The sequence below is a fragment of the Paroedura picta genome, chromosome 9 (genome assembly GCF_049243985.1).
Source record: "Paroedura picta isolate Pp20150507F chromosome 9, Ppicta_v3.0, whole genome shotgun sequence".
Classification (NCBI taxonomy): Eukaryota; Metazoa; Chordata; class Lepidosauria; order Squamata; family Gekkonidae; genus Paroedura; species Paroedura picta.
Genome location: NC_135377.1, coordinates 27,337,179 through 27,359,538, shown reverse-complemented (window position 1 = coordinate 27,359,538; position 22,360 = coordinate 27,337,179). Strand labels below are relative to the sequence as shown.

The window sequence follows — 22,360 nt, the reverse complement described above, 5'->3', positions numbered from 1 at the left end:
GACGCCTTCTCTCCCCCCCGGCCCTTTACTTCATCCCCCCCCCCGGCCCTTTACAACACACTTTGGGTGTCATTGTCTCCCATCACTCCCAGATGGGACTATCTCGTTGCAGAGAAACAAGCTCAGGGTTCCCATCGATTTGTCATTGGCATGAGTTAAAATTTCCATGAAAATAAAATGCTCCTTATGTTCATTGTTGTGGTGTGTCTGTATCTTATTTTGAAGGGATGTTTAAACATTACCATAGCGAATAGAGAGCGTTGGGGCAGTGGTTGAGAGTAGAGGAGTAAACTACCCCCCCCCCCAGGCCTCAGTAAAAGGCGTTGAATGGTCCCCGGCGTTGAGTGGTCCCTGGTGATAAAAAGGTTGGGGACCACTGCACTAGAAGACCCTTGTAAATCCTGACTTTCGGAGCATCTCAGTCAGTTTCCTAGTAAACAACAGAATGATAATATTTAAAAGGTCCACTTGGCTAAACAGTATCTCTCTCCACCCCAGTATCAGCAGCCTTGGCAGGACTGGCAGGTGAAATCAGAGCAGAAAATAATCACTAGAGACTGCTTATCAAGCAAATAAAATAAAGTTAGCACATTTTATGAACTCCTAATTGCTTGTTAAACTTATTATCTGGTCAAACTGCAATTCTTAACAATTTCCTCCAGAGCAGACTTGGTGAATGCTCAACTCGATCACAGATGAAAAGACAGTCTTGCATTCTTCTTTTCATTCATTAGTGGTAACTTTGTGCGATACTAGATGCCTGCATTAGAGGTCATAGATGTCTATAACTAGGAAATTGTGAAACCTGTAATTGAGATCTGATGCCAGTACTGGTGCTTTCATGTCAGTTTATTGTATAAAGTTTGCCGTCATCTGGAAATAGCAGACTGACAAGCCTTTTATGGCTTCTACCTTTCGATTAAATGAGTTAGTGCACGAAGCCTGGCTTTCAAATAGTGCCAAGATTTGTTAGAGTCTTCAATTTCATGATACGATCTCTGCACTGTAACAATAGGAAAGCTATTAAAATTGGTGGGAGAGTATTAGCAGTTTTAAAGTCTTCTATAAAAAATGAAAAATTCAATACTTGAAGCAATCAAATTATGGGGACCAGTTACAAATACACTGTGCAGGCCTACAGCTTGTAACCAGAAGATTAATATTAATAATTTCTAAACCAAATCTTACCTGCTGAAAGAAATCTGTCTTGCATAAATTCAATACACATTTTCTCATAAACTCTATTGGAAACACGAAAGCATGCTCTTATCTAAAACATTTTATCATGCAATTTATTTATTATTGATTACATTTTAATCCTCATTCTTCCTTCAAAGAGAACAGAACTCTGGTTCCCAGGGCGTTTTCCAGCCACACAATATACTGGCTCATTTCAATCACAGAATTGCATGTGCCTTTGTACAATTCTCTGGAACTTGCATAGGATAAGATAATGCAAAATGTTCAGGAACTTCTATTTTAACTTTGGAGTCTCTATTTAAATTACATTTCTCAAATGTTTTTTAGGCAACACAGAAATGAACCTCCGTATCTAAAATTATTTCTGCCACAGGAGCTATAGGATCAGATGAGATCAGGATACCTGGAATATCAATATCAAAAATATTACACCGGAAAATATCTGATAATATTACAATAAAAACATCTGATGGCACTTGAAAGACTACCAAACCAATTGTGCCGAGAATGGTTGTAAGATTTTGTTTGGCTAGCAGTTAGGCATTTTTTGGGACAACGGCCTCCAAGCTGTTCTGTGCCATACATCAACTTTAGCGCCAAGCATCTGTCTCTAAGTTTCTTTCTACATTAATCCCTGAGGTCTTTAAGAGAGGGCAACAAGCCAACTGTTACAATATACTGGAATGAAACATGTAAATGTATTCATAAATGAAGCTAGACCCGTATACTACATATAAGGTAGATGACTTTGCAGAAAAATTATGATTACATACAAAATGTTTACATAAAGCTACACGGTCATGGAAACACAGCAAGACACAAACATGGTTGACATTCTGCCCTTCAGAAGGCAGTAGAAAATATGGATGTCTAAGTTTTAGTCAAGATTCAAATGGGTAGCCATGTTGGTCTGAAGTAGCACAATAAAATCAGAGTCCAGTAGCACCTTTAAGACCAACAAAGATTTATTCAGGGCGTGAGCTTTCGAGTGCAAGCACTTTTCGTCAGACTATGATCTTCTTACATGACTGGGAATATATAGCAAAAATCAGTTCTGTTACATCAGTAGACAGTGTCACAACCAAATACAGCCAATGATAATCCTTTGTCAAAACAAAGGATTTAGTCAAACTAGGACCACTTCCAGCATCTGACCATGATCAAACATTGGTTGAGCTCTTGCAGTTTTAGTTACCAGTTTCACGCTGAAGGCAGTGTTAACATCTCTAAATATAATCTCTATGTGCCCAATGTCCAGTTGCTTTGCCAGCCTGGCAACCTGCACACTGATTCCTGAAATGGTGGGATTAAAGACAAATGAGCAAAACATGGCTAGTGAATGAACAGTGTTCAGCAGGGATAACAGAAAGCAACAGGTGCAAACTGAAACTGAATGGGTCTTCAAAGCTACATTTTTGAAGCTCCTGCATTTAATGAAATTGAACACCAATAAAACGACACTTTTGAAGCTCCTACATCCAATCAAATTGAACACCAATAAATTGCAAGAAGATTTGCAGTGAATCAAGATTATTTCTTTGGGAATTATCTGATTATGGCTTTGTACCACGGTTGAGTTCAGTTCTCACCTGTTCTTGGAATTTAAAGCCATCCATAGGTACAATATAATTGCTGTGAAATTAATTATGTTCATGATACAATGGCTAGGCTCACTCAGAGAAAAGTCATATCCTGTGGAAGATAGAAAAGTTGTTTTTTAAAGTCCAAAGAGGCCTTCTGCTCTAAACCACTCTTAAGAGGGGGTTAGGGAACTGCAAGGGATCCCTACTGATGGTAAAAGACCAAAACAACTTCAGTTTCTGAGCAGAGCTTAGCCCTGCTTGGTTGCCAGCTGCTTGCCTGAATCAGGAGTAAGGATGGCCTGTAAGGCGATGGGGTGGAAGCACTGTCACACAAACCCAAAATGTTTTGTCTCCATAATTGCCTGGGTATCTGTCTAACCGAATTTCAATTCTAGATCAGGATGTAAGCCATACCTTTGACACATACCTTCAGGCACAAAATATGCCTACATCTGTTAACAGTTAATTTACCTATACAGTCAGAAAGCAAAGGGAAATAAATGTCTTATTCTACTTCTCTCAAAAAGCTACATAATAGAAAACCAACCTTGACTTGGGTGGCCAAGGCTAATCTGATCTGGTCTGTTCTGAGAAGTTAAGCAGGGTTGGCCCTGGTTAGAACTTGTATGGGAGGTTGCCAAGCACACCCAGGGTAGCTGCACAGAGGCAGGCAATGGCAAACCCCCTCCCAGTGGCACTGGCCTTGAAAACCCTAGGGGGTTACCATAAATTAGCTGCAATGTGATAGCACTTTTCAGCTTAGCTATACCTATATAGCTATAATTAGCTATACTGTGTAAGGACAGCATGTGACATGCACACTGATGAGCCCTATAACAGTGATCCCCAACCTTTCTGAGGCTGGGGACCGGCAAGGCATCGGGCCATGCCCACGGGCCGCACCCGCGGGCCATGCCCACATGGGCCGCGCCCGTGCATTGGGCCGTACCTGCACGGACCGCGCATGCGTGATGCGCGGCCCGGCCCTGATTCCCTCTCCCCACCCTCCCGCAGTAAGAAGCTCCCGCAAGCTTGTGGCCTGGGAAGTTTTTTACTGCGGGTGGGGGGCGGGGAGAGGGAGCCGCGGCCCGGCACCGGGCCGCGGACCGCAGGTTGGGGACCACTGCCCTATAATAAGCACAAAAGTGCTGACGTCTACACTTACAAACACAACCGGAAGCCCTATTCAGGCACTCAATTCCTTGGGTGAAGGTCTCTTCACAGAATGGAATATGCTGTAGTGTTTTCAGAAAACCCCCCAAAAATACAGGAAATCTGTTCTAATTCTGCCACATTTTTGATCAGAATGATAAGAGGAAAATCATAAGATAAGGGGAAAACCGTATGTATACACACACCCAGCAGCTGAAGACATTTCTGTTTAAGGGAGAAAAGGAGAAATTTTCATTCCCATTACAGCCTTCCATTCCCTCTCATGCTACTTATTTGGGCTCCTTAGGAGTAGATTTTTGGGAGAATCGATGAAAAGGGAGAGGTGGAAACATCCCAGTCTGTGAGCGCAACATGCGGTTCATTAGATTTCCCTACAATTTGTGTACATGGGTGTTTTCTAAGCTGAAAAAACCATCTGAAAGGGATCATAACAACTGCCATATCAGGACAGCATAGCATTCAGCCCTGCCCATACTAGAAAGTGATATCATTCCTTTACTAATTCATTTACTAAAATCTCACAATGCAACTTCAATGCAGCATACACAGTACAACAAAGATGGATCGCATCTTACTCACAGACCACAAACCTACATTGTCTTTGCAGAAGCACTCAACCACTCTGCCAAACACCTACTCCAATGCAATTGTTGAACCTAAAAACATAATGAAGCTATAGGTCCAACAGTTGTACTGGAGTAGCTGTTTGCAAAAGCTATAGAGTGTTTCTGCAGAGACACTTGTAAATATTTACCATTACTACCGAATAAACTGTCACCCTGAAGCTTCAGTTTATATTTTTGTCAAATGCACAGGGAGAAATTGCTGCATATGAAGGTTAAAGACATTACATCTATGCCAATCAATCAGCCTGACCCACAAAACATTTGTGTCAAGTATGTGCATTTATGTCAACTTAGCCACACAATCTGCTTATAAGCAAGCGCATCTGCTAAAGTGGGTTTCAGGACATTGCCTATATATTTTATTACACATATACACAAGTCCTTTCTCACAATAAAAATAGATTTTGAAAGTACATATTATTTTATTCCAGGAAGTCAAGATTATACTTTTAGATATTACAGATGGAGGTGAAGATTTGAAGTCCTTATACAAAAGGGAAACTTTTTATCTATATGAAAGGGAAGCACCGAGAACATGATAATCAGGTGATCAGGAGAGTCGGCAAAAGATTTTTCAATGATGCTAGAAAGTCAGGGCCACAACACCAAAATTCTTAATTTGTTAGGGATACTTATCAGGATCTAACAGTACCATGCTAAGCAGAGTTATAAAATTCCAAGCCTTTTTCTTTCTTCAATAGACTTAGAAGGGTGCAACTCTGCTCAGAATTACACAGTTAAATCTTTTTTTTGGCAAACTACTAAGACACTCTTTGAGCTTCTTCAGGCACAAAATAAGAGATCTTGCATAATGTAGAAGGTCATATACCGCACAGGGCTAAAGTGCTTCTCCATTTTCAAAATGACTAATGTGGTATAATCAGCAATAACCGACATGTGAAGAATCATACCACATAAAAAGTGTTGGGTTTTTCCGACGACATGCAACTTTGATTGGCCCTCACTGGTGGAGCATTTTCCCAATGGGATGAGAGCTCTTCCCAACTGAGGGACAATTAGAGCCTCTTCCCTGCCCCCGTCCTCCTCTTCCCATCACATCTCATGAGGAGAAAACACCAACAGGAGGTAGGCCATGGGGCTCTGGCCGCCTGTCTACCCATCTTCCACCCTAATCCAGTGCAGCCCTGCCACGCTTCTGCTTTTCTGCCTGCCAGGAGGCCGGGGAAGGCCCTCCTGCCATGCTCTGGCTGCCCTGTTTCCCCAGCCACCGGAAAAGGGCAGGGAAGACCAACCAGATACGCTCCATGCTGACCCTACTGTTCTCGACAGTCTCCTGGCCTTCAGGGGAGGGAGTAGAAGGCAGAGAGGCATGTTCTGCCCTGGTCTCACCACTCTTGCTGGCCCCCTGTTCACTGTGGGAGCAAGCAGGAAGCCAAGGGGAATGTTCCACCCCACTCATACCACTCTCACTGCCCTCCTGGCCAGTGGTGGAGGCAAGTGGGGATGCTCCAAGCCAGCCTTGTCACTCTTGACACCCTCCTGCCTGTTGGGGGATCAAGCAGCAAGCAGAGAGGCTGAGCTCTGCCCCAACCCCACTGCTCTCACCAGCTTCCTGCACAGTAGAAGAGCTGCAAGGGCCTCCAGGGCCCCCAGCCAGTTTTTAAAACAGGCTTTACTACTAGCTATAACATATGTTCTTCAAACAAGTTTTTGTAATTAATCTACTGGTGGAACAAAGGTAATAGCACTTTTTATAAAGCACTTTTTATCCATGCGAACAGCAGTCACCCAATTGTGCATGGATTCTCCAATATGCAAGATGCCATGGAGGTCCACAGGAGAAGCGCACACATTTTGCATGTGTATGTATACAGCTTTGATATGAATGAACCAATGACTGAATTTTTCAGGATTCTGGCTTATGCATACTGAAGTTGTCCATGGATGAAAAACCCACATTCTCCCTGTTCAGACAGCATGACAGGTGTACATATTAGGGTTATCATGCAGAACCCGATCTTGTGTTCCCAATAAGAATGGCTCCTGGTACACAGGGATGTAACTGCTGAAAAAGAGTTACTTCCCTGATGAATCAGGAAATATGCATCTTTCTTGAGAGCCAGTGTGGGACAGTGGTTAAGATTAACAGTCTCTGGTCTGGAAAACCGAGGTGGATTCCCCACCTCCTCCACATGAAGCCAACTGGGTGCCCTTGGGCCAGTCACGGTTCTCCCAGAACTCTCTCAGCCCAACCAGCCACATAAGGTACCTTATAGGGAAGGGAGGGAAAGTGATAGTAAGCTGCTTTGAGACTCCTTAAAGCTGAGTAAAGCAGGGTATAAAAACAGCTCTTCTTCCTTTGCTTGCTCTGTGTGTTTTTAAAAAAGCTTTTATGAATTTTTGTTGATTATATATTAATATGTTAAAAACCCTCCTTTGCCCAGGAGAAAAGCAAGCATGTCAGTAAACGTGCAACAATTTCTTACAGGGCCACAAGCTCAACAGCAACTGACACAATATTTTTGCCTAAATATAAAGTATGCAAATCTACAATCTGCATAAGATACATAAATATGACGGTTTAGCATATACATGTCTTTTCAAATATGTAACTGAAGCTTGCTCTAGATCCTGGATTAAACAGGAAACCTGGCCAGTCTTGATTGTGGTTACCCTTGCTGCAGTCATGAACAGTTAACCACTGTTTGGCTCAGCAGGGAATTCACACTCCAGAAGGGAAGAGGTGGGACAGAAGAAGTAAGCAGTCTGCTTGCAAACTGTACTTGGCAATATTATACCTGAAAGGGATGTATAATCCAATAACTGCATGTGCAGATAAAAATATCTATGAGCATCCTAACAGTGAGGCAGTAGCAATTTCTAAAATACTTGCACTTCAACCACCTTAATCAGAAACAGAGTGTCAAATACGTCTTAATTTTATTGGCATGAAATGGAAAAGTTTTTTATTCTAGAAAGAATGGAAATGTAAGGGACAATATATAATACTTCTTATCAAGTTCAACTTATTTTACTTGTTTATGTCTGATCAGTTAACATGTAACATATCTGAGATACATGAAATCTGGAAGCAGTGTAATATAGGGTAGCCAATCTTGTACCAGCAGCCCCTGTGAACTTTTGGGAGGTGTAGGAAGGGGACACGGAGTATTGCTGATACAGATACATCACTTTCAGGTACAGAAGTAACATCACTACATATGCAGTGCTCTAGGAAGTCCCCCAACCTCTATGGTGAAGACTGTCAATATTCCTAGAGTGTCACTTTTCAATAGTTACTCCCATCTTGTAAAATTAGCAACTTGAGGAGGCAGGGAAGTGCCATCTTTGCACATTTTAAAAAGATGCTGTGAAGATGTTTTATTTGATACAGCTCTTACATAAGTACAAAATCTTACTATTACGTAAGTACAAAATCACTTGCTTTAAGGCTGCCTTTCTTCTATAAAGTAAGTTTTAAAATCAAAGTGAGACAACAGCGATTTCATTCATCCTTTTCTATGAGACTAAAATTGCTATTCCATTCCCATTTTTACCAAAGCATGCAGGAAAGCATTTCTCCCGTACAATTGTTCTATAGTTCAGGGGGCCTGGCTTATTTAACCATCTCCTATATTAACAGGATTACATGCCTGGTGACAGACAACAGCAGAACCCCACCCAAGGCCAATCCAGAGGATTCAATGAAAGCCCCTTGTTGAAACAAACGAAACTTCATCTCTATTTTGTATTATGAAGCATTTTTGGTTTGAAAAGCATACTCCAGATGGTGCCGTCTACCAAATTAAAATCATTTTAATGACTGGTTAAATATGAGCTTAAGTTAATGGAATTCTTTGGAAAGTGATGTACGGAACTCACCCTTTCTCCTCATAACCCCCCCCCCCTCCCCGGTCATTAAACTTCCTTGCAATTAGCTTTCTGCAGAGCTCTGGCCATTGAGATGCATTAAGAAGTAGACTGCAGATTAATTTTTCATTGAATTACTTTAACAAAACGTATTAGAGAAAACTATTTATGGGCATTTTAAGGATTCAGATAAGCGGTCTAGCTTTTCATACATGCAAGCACTTCTAGTAGTGAATTTAGCTGACGTTCAGGCCAACATCCACACTGACAGACTGGTGACCGTGTTTGAGCCAAGCAAGCTGAAACATGAGGTCTTCAACAGACCTGAGTTGCAAGAAGTCATAGATGAGTATGAGTGACAAACTCACTGTAGTATTTTGCTCTCTTGAAACACCTAGGCATTTACAAATCAGGAATATATTTATTTTAATTATTGTATCCCACTTTTCCATGAAATTAGGGCCCTCAAATCAGCAATACTTTAAAACAGTGGTCCCCAACCTTTTTATCACTGGGGACCGGTCAACGCTTGACAATTTTACTGAGGCCCAGGGGGGTAGTCTTCGGCCAAGGGACGTTGCTGCCGCCACCTGAGCCCCTGCTCCACTTGCTTTCCCACTGGGGCCCCTGACTTCCCTCCGCCCGCTGGGGGTGCTGCCAGCAGCAGCTGTGCAGTGCCACACCGAGGGGGAGCCCCAGCCATGGTGGACACTGGACAGCACCAAAGGTGAGGCAATGGCAGAGTGGCAGGGCAACCCCCGAGGCAGCAGCTGGGGAGGACGAGGAGGAGCCGCGGCCTAGTACCGACTGATCCATGAACCAGGACTGGTCCCCAGACCGGGGGTTGGGGACCACTGCTTTAAAACACAGAACAATTTCTCTTGCCAGTGGAGTATAGTAGTGTTGTTTTAGGACTTGGAAGACTGAGGCTCAAATTCCCACTCAATCTTGAAAGCTAGTTGGATGACCTTAGCCCAGTTATCTCATCTTAACCCACCTCACAGGGATGTTGTATGAATAAAATGGAGAAGAGGAGAATGATGTCAGCTGCTTTGGATCTCTTTTGGGGGGAAATTTAGTGTATAAATAAAATAAAAATTGTATTGGTTTTCTCATAAGCAATAGTGTAAAACACTCAGGCTTTTCCAAAAGGTACTTGGTGTGTGGCAAGCTAGCTTCTCAGAAGAAACTCACATACAAAAATGCCTGCAGAAGATGTTATTGCTGCTCTTTAAAAAGCAATTTTTAAAACCAACATGACTGGAGGAGAATCTGATAAATGAGTACTGTAGGAGTGGAACAAGAGAACAGAATTGCTCTTATATTATAATAAGGGGTGCCATATGGAGGATGGAGCAGAGTTGTTCTCTCTTGCCCCGGAGGGACGGACCAGATCGAATGGGAAGAAATTAATTCAAAATAAATTTTGTCTAAATATCCGGAAGAAGTTCCTGACAGAGCGGTTTCTCAATGGAACAGGCTTCCTCAGGAGGTGGTGGGTTCTCCATCTTTGGAAATTTTTAAACAGAGGCTGGATAGGCATCTGACAGAGAGGCTGATTCTGTGAAGGCTCAAAGGGATGGCAGGTTACAGTGCATGAGCGATAGGGTTGTGGTCCTGCATAGTGCAGGGGGTTGGACTAGATGACCCAGGAGGTCATCTAGTCCAACAAATAACTGGTGATTTAATATTTCTTTCTTTAAAGTATAATAAGATGACTAGAGAGTTGATGCAGATGGATAGGGGTGCATGCAAGCTTCCCTCACATGCCTCCGAAGGGGTACAGACCCATGAGAAGACTGAAGCAGCATGTTTGAATTGGGCCTCTAATCCAGAGGGTCCTTCACACTGGCAGAATCCCAACACTGCACATCATCAAGTATCATATGGCTTTTCTACATTATTGAGCTGCAGCAAGGGGAATGGTAGCTACTTTCATGTCATCCGAAGTAGTTAAGATGAGAATTTTAAACGTAAGAGCTGGCTTTGATCGAAACACCTCCAAAAGCATCATAGCATTCTCCACGAAAGTACATTTAGAACATGAGTTGTGAAAAACACCTCATGTTTTCCCGCACTAGTTGTTTGGTTGCTTGTGTCATTTGACCGCCTGTTCCTTTTACAAAGTTAATCAGCTCAAGTGAAGATATATCACCCTGCTTAAAGCCAAATCTCTAGGTGACAGATCAGAACAAAAGGCTAAAGAGCTCTAGCACTCAAAGTACTACAGTGCGACCGCTTATAAATCACTGGTGGTGTATGCAGATAATTAGGTCTATTCGTTCTGTACAGCTTGAAAGCATAAAATTTCTCTGTTGCATGGCTTGTTAGGCAGGTTCCGCCCCTGAAATAGATTAAGGTGGGTAGTTGTGTTAGTATAAAGCAGCTGAAAAAGTCTGAGTCCATAGTAACTTTAACACCGATAGAGTTTTATTCCAGGTATAAGCTTGCATATGCATGAGCATGTATCTGAGGAAGTGTGCATGCACACATAAGCTTATACCTGGAATAAAACTTTGTTGGCCTTAAAGATGTCACTGGCCTTTGTTCCCCCCTGAAATAGTGAGGGAGGTACTTATAACAGGAAAGACCCCTTCACACACACAAAGCCATGCATGGAAGGAGTGGCCACATTTCCTTTCATCAGCAGCCCTTTGAGCGTCACAGGGTGACATTCTATTATGTATTATTATTTATTTAGTTTGTATACCTCCCCCTCTCAGACTTGTGGTCTTGGGAACGTGAACATCACAGTCAAAGTTACAATTCATTACAGCATAAAAATCAATATGTTAATGTAATTTTTTAAATGACACTTAAAATAGCTGCCGCAGAGCCTCTTGTTGCACAGAGTGGTAAGCAGCAGAAATGCTGTCTGAAGCTGTCTGTCCATGAGGTTGGGAGTTCGATCCCAGCAGCCAGCTCAAGGTTGACTCAGCCTTCCATCCTTCTGAGGTTGGTAAAATGAGTACCCAGCTTGCTGGGGGGAAACGGTAATGACTGGGGAAGGCACTGGCAAACCACCCCGTATTGAGTCTGCCATGAAAACACTGGAGGGCGTCACCCCAAGGGTCAGACATGACTCAGTGCTTGCACAGGGGATACCTTTACCTTTAAAATAGCTGCCAGCTAGCTTCTAATTGGTCTCAACCATAAGCCCAGCGAAAGAGCTCTGTCTTGCAGGCCCTGTGGAACTTCATCAGTTCTGTCAAGGCCCTGATGTCCCTTGGGAGCTTATTCCACCAAGCAGGAGCCGAGGCCAGAAAGGCCCTAGCTCTGGTTGAGACCAAGTGAACTTCTTTTGGGCCAGGGATCCTAAGCTGGTTGGCATTGCTTGATCAAAGCGCTCTCTGGGGAACATATTCCCTCTCCCCACAACAGACACCCTGTGAGGTAGGTGATGCTGAGAAAGCCCTGATATTACTGCTCAATCTGAACAGCTTTATCAGTTCTGTGATAGCAAAGTCACCCAGCTAGCTGCATGTGGAGGAGCGGGGAATCAAACCCAGCTCACCAGATTAGAAGTCAACGTTCCTAACAATTGCACCAAGCTGTACCTGCCCCTGTCATAGAATATTAGATTTTTCAGACATCAGAATCAACAGCACATCCTTGCACTGCAATTAATTGTGAATATGATCCCTTTTTCAGTAAAAGAGATGGACAGTGTACAGAGTAGCTCAACGGGTAATCTATTCTCAAGGGCTACCAATATTGGCAGCAGCTGTCTGTAGAAAGCCTTACAGTTTAAGCACTCTGAAGCAGGAACATAACTAGCAAACTAACAAGAACAGTACCTAAGACTGACAACAGGCTTCAATTAGGATATTCTCATTTGACTATGCGAGTCAAACTGCAGCCCACCAGATGTCCATGGACTACAAAGCAAATGCTGGCAGGGGCTCATGGGAATTGTAGTCCATGGACATCTGGAGGGCCGCAGTTTGACTACCCCTGGACTATGCTATTACCTCAGTGATTGCTCCTAAATTATAACCATCATTCTGGGTGGAAATGATTACTGCTGCTGGCCACTGTGGACACATGGAGAGGTGTCTAAACTATGACCAACAACATGCTTTTAACAGTGTGGGCTAGTCCACAGAAGGTTATGCTAGAAGAAAAACAGGCTAGTCTTACCTGAAAATGAAACCAAGTAGAACTTACTTCCAGGCAGAAAACCAAACAGGACAATACATAAATTGGCTGTCAGTTACACAGATCTGGCAGCAATCCACTAGGTGTCACATGATTTGAGATGAGATAAAGGTAAAGGTAAAGGTATCCCCTGTGCAAGCACCGAGTCATGTCTGACCCTTGGGGTGACGCCCTCCAGCGTTTTTCATGGCAGACTCAATACGGGGTGGTTTGCCAGTGCCTTCCCCAGTCATTACCGTTTACCCCCCAGCAAGCTGGGTCCTCATTTTACCGACCTCGGAAGGATGGAAGGCTGAGTCAACCTTGAGCCGGCTGCTGGGATTGAACTCCCAACCTCATGGGCAGAGCTTTCAGGCGGCTGCCTTACCACTCTGCGCCACAAGAGGCTCAATGAGATGAGATAATCTGGTCCCAAATAATCCTCCCATTTTAGTACAATAGGAAATATCACATACTGCATGTATGCAGTGTCCTTTTTTTTTTTTTGCATTTCCCTACAACATCTACTACATCTTATGGAGTTTCCCCTCCATGCTATTGCAAACTCTTCCTCCCCCCCCCCCCACAACCTGTCAATTTAAAGGGCACTAAGGTGCCCCGGACAGTCAGCTACAACCCACTCAAACCGGAGTACTCTGACTGAAATCAGTGGACCAGCTGGCACACACAGGCACTTGGCCAAAGACCATTAAAGGCACAAACTGTTGTCAGTTTAACTCTTAGTCCTAAACACTGTTATCTGACTTTCATAGAATTGACTTCCAGGGAAGCACACAATCCCCAAGCATCTGGGGTTTTTTTTTTGGGGGGGGGGGGGGGTTGGGGGAAAAAGGATAACAGAATCCAATCACATTTAAACAAATAATATGAGATTCCAGTGCTTGGTAGATAGCAAATTCCACTAATTTCTGCAGTTATTCTGCTGTGTGCTTTTCTTAACCCTCTTGTGTGTCCCCCATGCAAAGTAACATGATCAGAATTACAAAACAGCCGTTGGTGGGTGCCCAAGTTTTTACAGTCTCTATCTAATTAGTCCTGTTCCTTATTTCAGGCTGGGCTGAGACCACCCAGTGAGCTCCATGGCTAAGCAAGAATTCAAAACATTCGCATCCAACCACACAGGACGCAGTTCTTGCAATCTGGCATCCCAGAATTACGCTGTCGGTGAGAGAGCCCCACAAACATCGCCGCTGTTCTCGGTGATTTGAGCGAAAGTCACTTCTGGCCGAGCAATGTGGACGACCAAGAGCACCCATGTCAAGACCGAACCGCCGTTGCACTGAACGCCGCAGAGCTAGCCAGACTTCCGAGGGCGTCATCGCCCAGGGACCCGGCGGGAGAGGCTCCCAAGCAAGCATGCCTGGGAGAAAGCTGCAGATGTCCTTTGCATCGCAGCAAAGTTGGACCGCCCAAGTCCGCGCTTTGCCGAACAGGCTCGCAGGACCCAACGGAACCCCACGGAGGGAAGCGGCTCTCTCGGTTTCTCCCCAGCCGCCCTCGCCGGCCTCGTTCTTGAGGCGTGCAGGCACCCTCCCACGGCAGCGGCACAAATGACCGCGCTTCACCTGCTAGGGCGTATCTGCAATAATAGTCACCTTTCCATTAAGAGCGACGGCGCCAGGGGCTCCGGACTGTCAGCTCTCCCCCTTCCCCCGTCCTTTTGCCCTGCCGAGGAAGAGCCCTCCATTTTAGCCCCCAAACGGCTTGAGCCCGCGTCCCTTTTCGGCGCCAAGGTCAAAACTCCCAAAGACGCCCCCCCCTCCCCGGGATCCCCTGCATTCGCCTTGCCCGGGACTTCCCGAGCCCGGACACCTGCGATGCGCCTCGCGCTTCCCGCCGACCCCCCGTTCCCTTTCACGCGCCGAGGTGTTAGGCGGGCCGGCCTTCCGCCAAGCGCCGCGCTCCGGCACCTCTCGAATGGCGAGCCCCGGAAAAGCAGCTCCCCAACTTACCGGGGCTGCAGCCCGCCGCAGAAGCAACGTTGCAGGCAGGCGAGGGAGGGAGAGGGGAAGGGGGGCGATGCAAGCTCAGCCTCCCTCGCTCCTGAGGCACCACGCCCCCGGCGGCGCCCGCTGGTACTGCAGCGCCAGGCTGCGGCTCCTCCAGCCTTAGTCTGTGGCTGGGTCCAAACGGAGCCGGTCCCGGTCCCGGCAGCCGCGAGCTCAAGGCGCCCCTCCGCTCAGGCGAGCCGGGCAACAAGAGACGGGGGCGCGCTGCGAGGCAGCTAGTGGCGGAAGGAGGCGTGAGAGGCGCGGGAGGCAAGGCAGGGCGCAGGCAGACCGCGAGGGAGCCCCTCGCGCAGGAGAGAAACGGGCAGCGGCGGAGCGGGGAGCGCAGGAGCATCGCCGGCAGTGCGCATGAGCGCCAGTGCCGAAGACTCCACGCCGTCGGCGCTGCTGCTGCTGCTGCTGCTGGCGGGGGAGGAGGAGGAAGCGGCGGCAGGCGAGGAGCCGAAGCGGGGCCCTTTCTCTCTGGAAGGCGCGGGGAGCCCCGGCAGCCGCTGCTCGTCCCCACGCGCCGCCGCGGGACCTTTGAGTGGAGGGAAAGTGTGGGGGAGCCGCAGGACGAACCTGGGCTCGCGTGTCAGGCAGGGCAGCGTCCCCGTCTCGGCAGCTTCCAGGCGGCGGGTTGAGCACCTCCGGCAGCGCCCACCCGGGCGCGCGGAATGGGACCCTTGCATCGGGCAAGCCCTTGGCTAAGGCGCGCAGACCGTCTCCGGGAAAGGCAGCCTGGCTTGTTGGGGACTCGGTGGTTAAAAGTTTCAGGTATCCCGATTGAGTTTGGCTCCAGTAGAAGGCGATCTTTATTTCGACCCCAATGTGGGTCACTTTGTTCTGATTAATTCTGGAAGAATGCTCCTTAGATGGAAAATGTTTAAAAGGGAAGGTCATTTTCCTAGCGGCAACAGTGCTGCAGAGGGAGATCATCAGATTCCTCTCGGCTGCGAAGTGACCAAGTTGCCCTTTGTGATTTGACAGGAAGGCAAAATAACATATCCTCACAGATATCATTCCTGCCATCAAGGCCCAGCCAACTTATGGTAACACTCTAGAGCAGGGGTAGTCAACCTGGGGTCCTCCAGATGTTCATGGACTACAATTCCCATTAGCCCCTGCCAGCATTTGCTGGCAGGGGCTAATGGAAATTGTAGTCCATGAACATCTGGAGGACCCCAGGTTGGCTACCCCTGCGCTAGAGTTTTTAAGACAGGAAATGTTCAGAGGTGGTTTCCCCATTGCCTGTCTCTGCTCAGAGATCCTGGTATTCCTTGGGGGGGCATCCAAATACTGTCCAAGCCCAACCCAGTTTAGCAGCCAAGAACTGACAAGACTGGAGTAGTCTGGGCTACCCAGTTCAGTGACAGTTCTTCGAAAAGCTAATTTGCAGCAAGAAAAACATACAGATGAATAATGACTACATTTATTTTTCATTTGTGGGCAACTTCTCAATATGGGAACATACATAGAGCCAGCTTGGTATAGTGCTTAACAGCAGTGGCCTCTAATCTGGAAAACTGGGTTTGATTCCCCACTCCTCCGCATGCAGCCATCTGAATGACCTTGAGACAGACACAGTTCTCTCAGGACTCTCTCAGTTTCACCTACCTCATAGGGTGTTTTGTTATGGGAAGAGGAAGGGTAGGCTTTTTACTACTGAAAGCGTATTTGAAACTCCTTCAGTTAGGAAAAAGCAGGGTACAAAAACCCAGCTCTTCTACATTATGAATGGCTAGCAATTCAAGCCACACAATTCATCTGTTAGATAGTTATTACTCTCTTTCTCTCACCAGTGGGGACCTAACACACCTCACCTCCTCTCCTCTATTGTCTTCTCAGAATTACAATCCCATAAAGAAGGTTTGGCTGAGGGAGAATGGCCTGAAATCGCGAAGCAAGGCTCCTTAATGGAATTCGGATTAAGAGCTGTGCAGGGGGTTGGGCTAGATGGCCCTGGAGGTCCCTTCCAACTCTATGATTCTCCAATTCCTAGTCCAGCATTCTGACCGCTACACTCTGCTGGCTGATGCTTGCCAAACAACTCTTGGATCTAAAGGACGTACAAATGTGCGTAAGCACAGCACACACTGTCATTGAAGAACACTTACTTGTTTGGTACGTCTTCTTCATGAAACCATATACAGCTTTACATACTGTGGCCTAGCAAAATGGGGCGGTGGAGTAGGCTTTGATGATGTTTCCACAATGGCATATCATGGCTGGATTCCGCACTCCTCAAGCAACAGAGACAAATCTTACCGGGCCTATCTCAAAATGTCTTCTCTCAAGGCAGTGTTCCCCATCAACAGGTGACTTTTCACAGCTACACCTAGCCTGGCTATACCCAGGCTAGGTTGCTAGGACTTTTATAGTGTAATTGTCTTGGGCAGTTGCTATTAATGTTGCAATTGTATGCATACTTATAAAATAAAAACCACTGGCTTAAGAGTGTCAATAACATTTTCTTTGGCTATCCATGGGAAACAAAGGCAGAGGCAGCTTGAATGGGTCCCCATAACAAGGCAGAAAAAGAGGGAGCCCAAAAAGCACTCATATGTGGACTGAGTCCATGTTTCCATAGCCTGGCAATATTTCATCATTTACTGATTTAAGTATATTTATAGCTTGTCTTTCTTACTGAGAGTCACAATGCATTATACAATGTAGATCAATGCAATCAATAAATCAAGATGATGCAACATCTCATAAGCAATGTCCTAGGACTAGGATTACAGAAATACATCAAGATGAAAGGGGTGGGAGGGTCAGGGAGAAAGCTGAGTAACAAGAACAGGTTGTCAACTAGGGGTGCTAAATCAACCGGGGGGGGGGTGATTACCGGGAGCTTTGCAATGTGTTGATGTCACCTGGAAGTGATGGTGGCACACTGGAGACATCAGGGGGTGACACTTTGGCTTTTGGGCAAAACTCTATGGTAAAAGTTTTTCAAACCGTGGACCAGAGCATCACACACACATTCCAATGATCCTTACATGTTGACATCACTTTGGTCTTATATTGGCACGTCACAGCATTCTTCTGGGGGGGGGGGCATTGGGGGACAAGGTACCTCTGGAAAGCAGGGATCCCTGCCCAGACCAGTGGACCCGGCAACACTATTGTCAGCATAACTTGATTTCACATACTCACCTTCCTCCATGAATCCAGAATTACATTTTTAAAAGACTTGGTTGCAGCATAAGCCCTGCCCTTGTAAATAATCATATGCATGCTTCACAGTTCAGTCTGACTGTTCCTGATAATAACGTTTAAATAGCTGCTTTTTAATGTTGGTAGGGTCAGTGCCTTAATTAACTCTACAGCTTTTACGATGCAAAGTAAAACAGGAAAGAATAGCCATTACAACTTTTATAAGGGTGATAAATGATATGGACCGATAAAAGGACAACAAGGAAACAAAGATGCTTCCCTGTTTTAGGCTTAGATGAGGCTAGAAAGTTAATGTGGCCAACCTAAATGAACAATGAAGTACACCAGAGATCTGTTTTTAGATTGCAGCAATCCTGTGTTTGCGTACCCAGTATTAAGCCCCAGTAAACATAGTGAGATTCTTATCATGTGTAAACATGCAGTTTTTCACATGCTTGTTTCCAACCATATTGTTATTCAGAGGGAATAGGGAAAACTTTGGATGCTGAGGAATCCTGGGTCCTAAGAAAGCAGTCTTGACAATCTAGCTACCACACCATAGTATCATAGAGTTGGAAGGGATCTCTAGGGACATCTAAGTCCAACCCCCTGTACAACACAGTAACTCACAACTACCTGCCCACCCATAAAATCAGCATTTCTGTCAGATGACTATCTAGCCTCTGCTTAAAAACTTCCGAGGAAGGAGAACTCATCACCTCCCGAGGAATCCTGTTCCACTGAGGAACAGCTCTAACTGTCAGGAACTTCTTCCGGATGTTTAGCCGAAAATTCTTTTAATTTTAACCCATTTGTTCTGGTCCGACCCTCTGGGGCAACAGAAAACAACTCTGCTCCATCTTCTATATGACAGCTTTTCAAGTATTTGAAGATGGTTATCACATCACCTCTTGGACCTTTTACGCACTGGGAACTTCACTACCCCAGATCCTGTGCAGGAGCACATATAAGGGGCAGATGAGGCGCACCAGGCCAAATGCTCCCCCATGTGGGTGCAGGAAGAGGTGGGGCAACCTGCCACGACTAAAACTCCAGCCTGCAGCCCAGCATGAAACCTCCAATGCATAAACGGTCTTAGTCATCTTCTCTCCAGGCTAAACATACCAAGCTTCTTCAACCTTTCCTCAGATGACTTGGTCTCCAAACCACACTATCATTGGCTCATGACTTATCTCACATTAGCTGTGTACCACAAGTCTTTTCCTCATCACATTTGAATAAGTGTATTTCAGGTTTCTAATTATTCATCCCAAAGGCTCAAAAAGGAACACCAAGCATTCTATGGTAATCTGTAATACAAAGTTACTCATGCTTTATGTTGAGTTTAGTCCAGCTACCAAACAGTAGTATCAAATTAATTTATTCACCTTCCCTCCCATAATTTTCAATGCTGAATGCACATTAAATGCATTTGCAATTTACTCCTTTCATCTCCAGCTCACTCAAAGACCTGGGGATGCAACAGAAGCTTTTCCTGATGGGAAGCAAAAGGGGCATGAAAGGTGGAAATAGGGAAATCATTTTGTTCAAACTTCTGCAATTACAAATTACAAAAAGTGGATGCAGTCTTCTACAGACATTTTAATTCCATTGATGCCTTTACCCTCTGTTCTGATGAGTTATTTTTAAAATAGAAGCTTAAGTTGTGGAAAGGTTGCAAAGGAGAGAGTCAGAAGTGGAATTTATTTTTCCTGGAAGGAAGGGATTGTGCATTCTGACAAAGTGGTGAAATCTTGGCACAATTAATTCAGTAGAGAAATTCTAGAAGAGTAACCATATTAGGATCTTGGTTTCCTTTATTTTGGCTGTCTAGCTAGCTGATGTTTGGTGATGCCATAGGGGTTTTTCAAGGCAGGCAAGACACATTCAAAGATGGTTTGCCCTTTGAATAATGATCCTGGACTTCCCTGGAATGGACCGATCCAAGTACTAACCAGGGCTGACCTTATTTAGCTTCTGAGATCTGATGAGACTAGGCTGTCTTGGGCAGGTCTAGTCTATTATAGCAATCTCAAAAAGGAATCTTGCACCAACTTGAAGACAGGCCAGTATTTTGTAGCAAAGACTTCCTAGCTAGAGCCTTCAAAGTATACATAAAGTCAGTAGGTACAACCATACAACCACGCATACACACACACACACACACACTTGCCCAGTTCTCCTTATTGCAGTTCCTCCCCCTACCAGGCCTCTATCCATATAGCCCCATGAAGCCTTCCAATAGCCAAAGGGAACCCCAATCTCCATCTTTCAAGGGAAGGAAAGCACATTGGATCCCAACCTTGGTGATTTTCTACAAAAGCATGTCATGCTGTTTAGGAAGACATGGGGAGAGGCTTGCTTAGGGTAGCAAAATACCTGGCCCTGGCCATGTACCCCTTATAATGTTCTTATAAGACATCTAAAAAAGAAGAACAACCCAAAGGAATCAAAACTTTTTACTAACTAAAGGAATCAACACAGTTTACAATTGTTTTCCCTTCCACTCCCCACAACAGGCGCCCTGTGAGGTAGGTGGGGCTGAGAGAGCTCTGAGAGAATTGTAATGTGCCCAAGTTCACCCAGCTGGCTAAATGTGGAGGACGGAGAAATTGAACCCTGTTCTCCCAATTAGCAGCTGCCACTCTTAACCACTACACCAGGCTGGCACCAAGGCCAGAAGAGGAACACAAAACATTTTGTGCAATGAGCCATGTGTGTTGCAAACTGTCTGAACTTGTTCCTTATGCGTGTTACCATCTATCGTTATGGTGTCTCTTGTGATTTGCTGCAGCGTCACAGAGTCTGCCATTGTCAAATGATGCCTACAGATGAGTCTCCTGGTGCTGAAGTGGCATAGCTCTTCTGCTAGGCTGTACATCTTTTCTAGCCCTACAAGTGTCAGGCTGGAGGAGGCTTTCTCAAACAGTGGTTCGTGGGGTTTCCAAATGGGTGGGAGTTAATCTTTTTAAATTTGATTTATTTATCAAGTACATGACCATACATGGTCATATTGACCACCGCACCTCAAAATAGCCAGTGATGGGCCTGGAGGGGATGGGAAGGGGTCCCAGGTGGGTATGTACACAGCTATGCTTTCTGACCATATTCTGTCTGATTGCTCCATTTCTAGGGTTTCTCAAAGCCTGAAGAATGTCTCAGAGGTTTCTCAATGATAAAACAGCTGAGAAAGGCTGGGATAGAGGGATAGATGCATCTTGGCTTTCAAAAACTGAGATCCAAAAGCTCTGGCGTAATTCTGAATCACCAGTGGACCTTTGTGTTTTTTTACATGTAGGTTTTGGAATGGCACTGTTATCAGAGCAGTCTCTGGGGGTTTTGCTGGAAACAGAAAGACAGCACGTGCTGCTTAGGAGTTAGGATGAGTGTGTGTTTGTATCGCTAGAAGGTGCAGAAGCCTGCCATATGGACCATCTTGTACAAAAGCTGTTCATTGTGCTCATGAATATTTCAATAGCCTAGCACAGCCATTCTCCACTTGTGGTTAATTCCCAAATGACTTCTGAGCCTCAATAGCATGCGTGTTTTGGTATGTGCTGGAAAGATTTCCCCCAACCCTGCAAATCTCTGTTCTCTTTTATCAGCTTTAATAAGGTTGTGAAAAATGGGAAAGAGACTATAGACTAAGGGCCACGAGAAACAGATATTGAGATACGACTGGCTTGTATCTTACTGTCTGCTTCCAATGTTGCAAGTTATTTCTGTCTTTCAGCCCAGAATGATTTCTGCTGGTTTTCCACTCCCATTTCCTCCTCCTACTGTTCATTAATGTCTGCTGACCCACAGGAAACCATTTTGAGAGTCTCAATGGGTTGCCACCGAATGGAAGTAGAGAACTTCCACTCTGCAGACTCTGGTTCATGTATGGGTTTTGTACAATGGAAGCCAGTTATCTTCCTTTGGCACAGCAAATTCAACAACACTGAATTATGTCCCCAAGTGATGGAAATGGTTTACTTTAACTGCATGGGGTTACCACTCGCTGCTTTTAAAATCCGGTTTTCTTTCTGCCATACTCAGTAGCAGGTATACACAAAAGCAAAAGCTTCACAAAATGGTGGGAAGGTTCACAAAAAGTTCACAAAATGGTGGGAAGGTTCACAAAAAGTTTACAAAATGGTGGTTGAAGTAGGCCATTCTGTCTGGTGATGACTTGTGAAAAAGATAGTCCATTCACAGGCAAAGAAACTTTTGTCTTAAATACACAAGCCAAGAACAATACACTTTGAGCTGTTTATATTGACAATGAAAATTCAAAGTATTATTATTATTATGTCTCAGTGGATATAACAGAAATGAAAGAGATGTTCTTATTGTCTGATTGTTGTCTCATTTATTGCTGCAAAAGAATAATGTATCCTGCAGCTGGAGATTAGTCTCTGGAAATAATATGGATCCTTCTTTCAAAGAATGGGTCTATAATAATAGCATAATCTGTGTCTAAAGCCTTTAGGAACATAAGTATGAATTACTGCAGAGCCGAATCACAAGAACAATCACTTCTGACATACATATAAGTAGAAAGTGTCTTATATGGACTCTAATTGTATACGTGTTTAAACTTTCCACATGAGTTATTGGGGTTTTTGAGGTGAAATACATCATATAGATTTATTTTCTG

The 22,360-nt window shown here is 44.9% G+C and overlaps 1 protein-coding gene across 9 annotated transcripts in view; it reads right to left on the bottom strand.

Moving 5' to 3' along the window:
* Nucleotides 1-14,719, bottom strand: part of PAG1 (phosphoprotein membrane anchor with glycosphingolipid microdomains 1) — a 113,010-nt gene extending 98,291 nt beyond the window's left edge. For 6 of the 9 annotated variants that reach the window (XM_077352044.1, XM_077352052.1, XM_077352051.1 and 3 more), the window contains exon 1: nucleotides 14,524-14,719. The gene's annotated coding sequence lies outside the window, so the exon portion shown is untranslated. The remainder of the gene's footprint in view (nucleotides 1-14,523) is intronic. The other 3 variants (XM_077352047.1, XM_077352048.1, XM_077352054.1) reach the window with 1 other exon arrangement.
* Nucleotides 14,720-22,360: the final 7,641 nt, after the last annotated feature.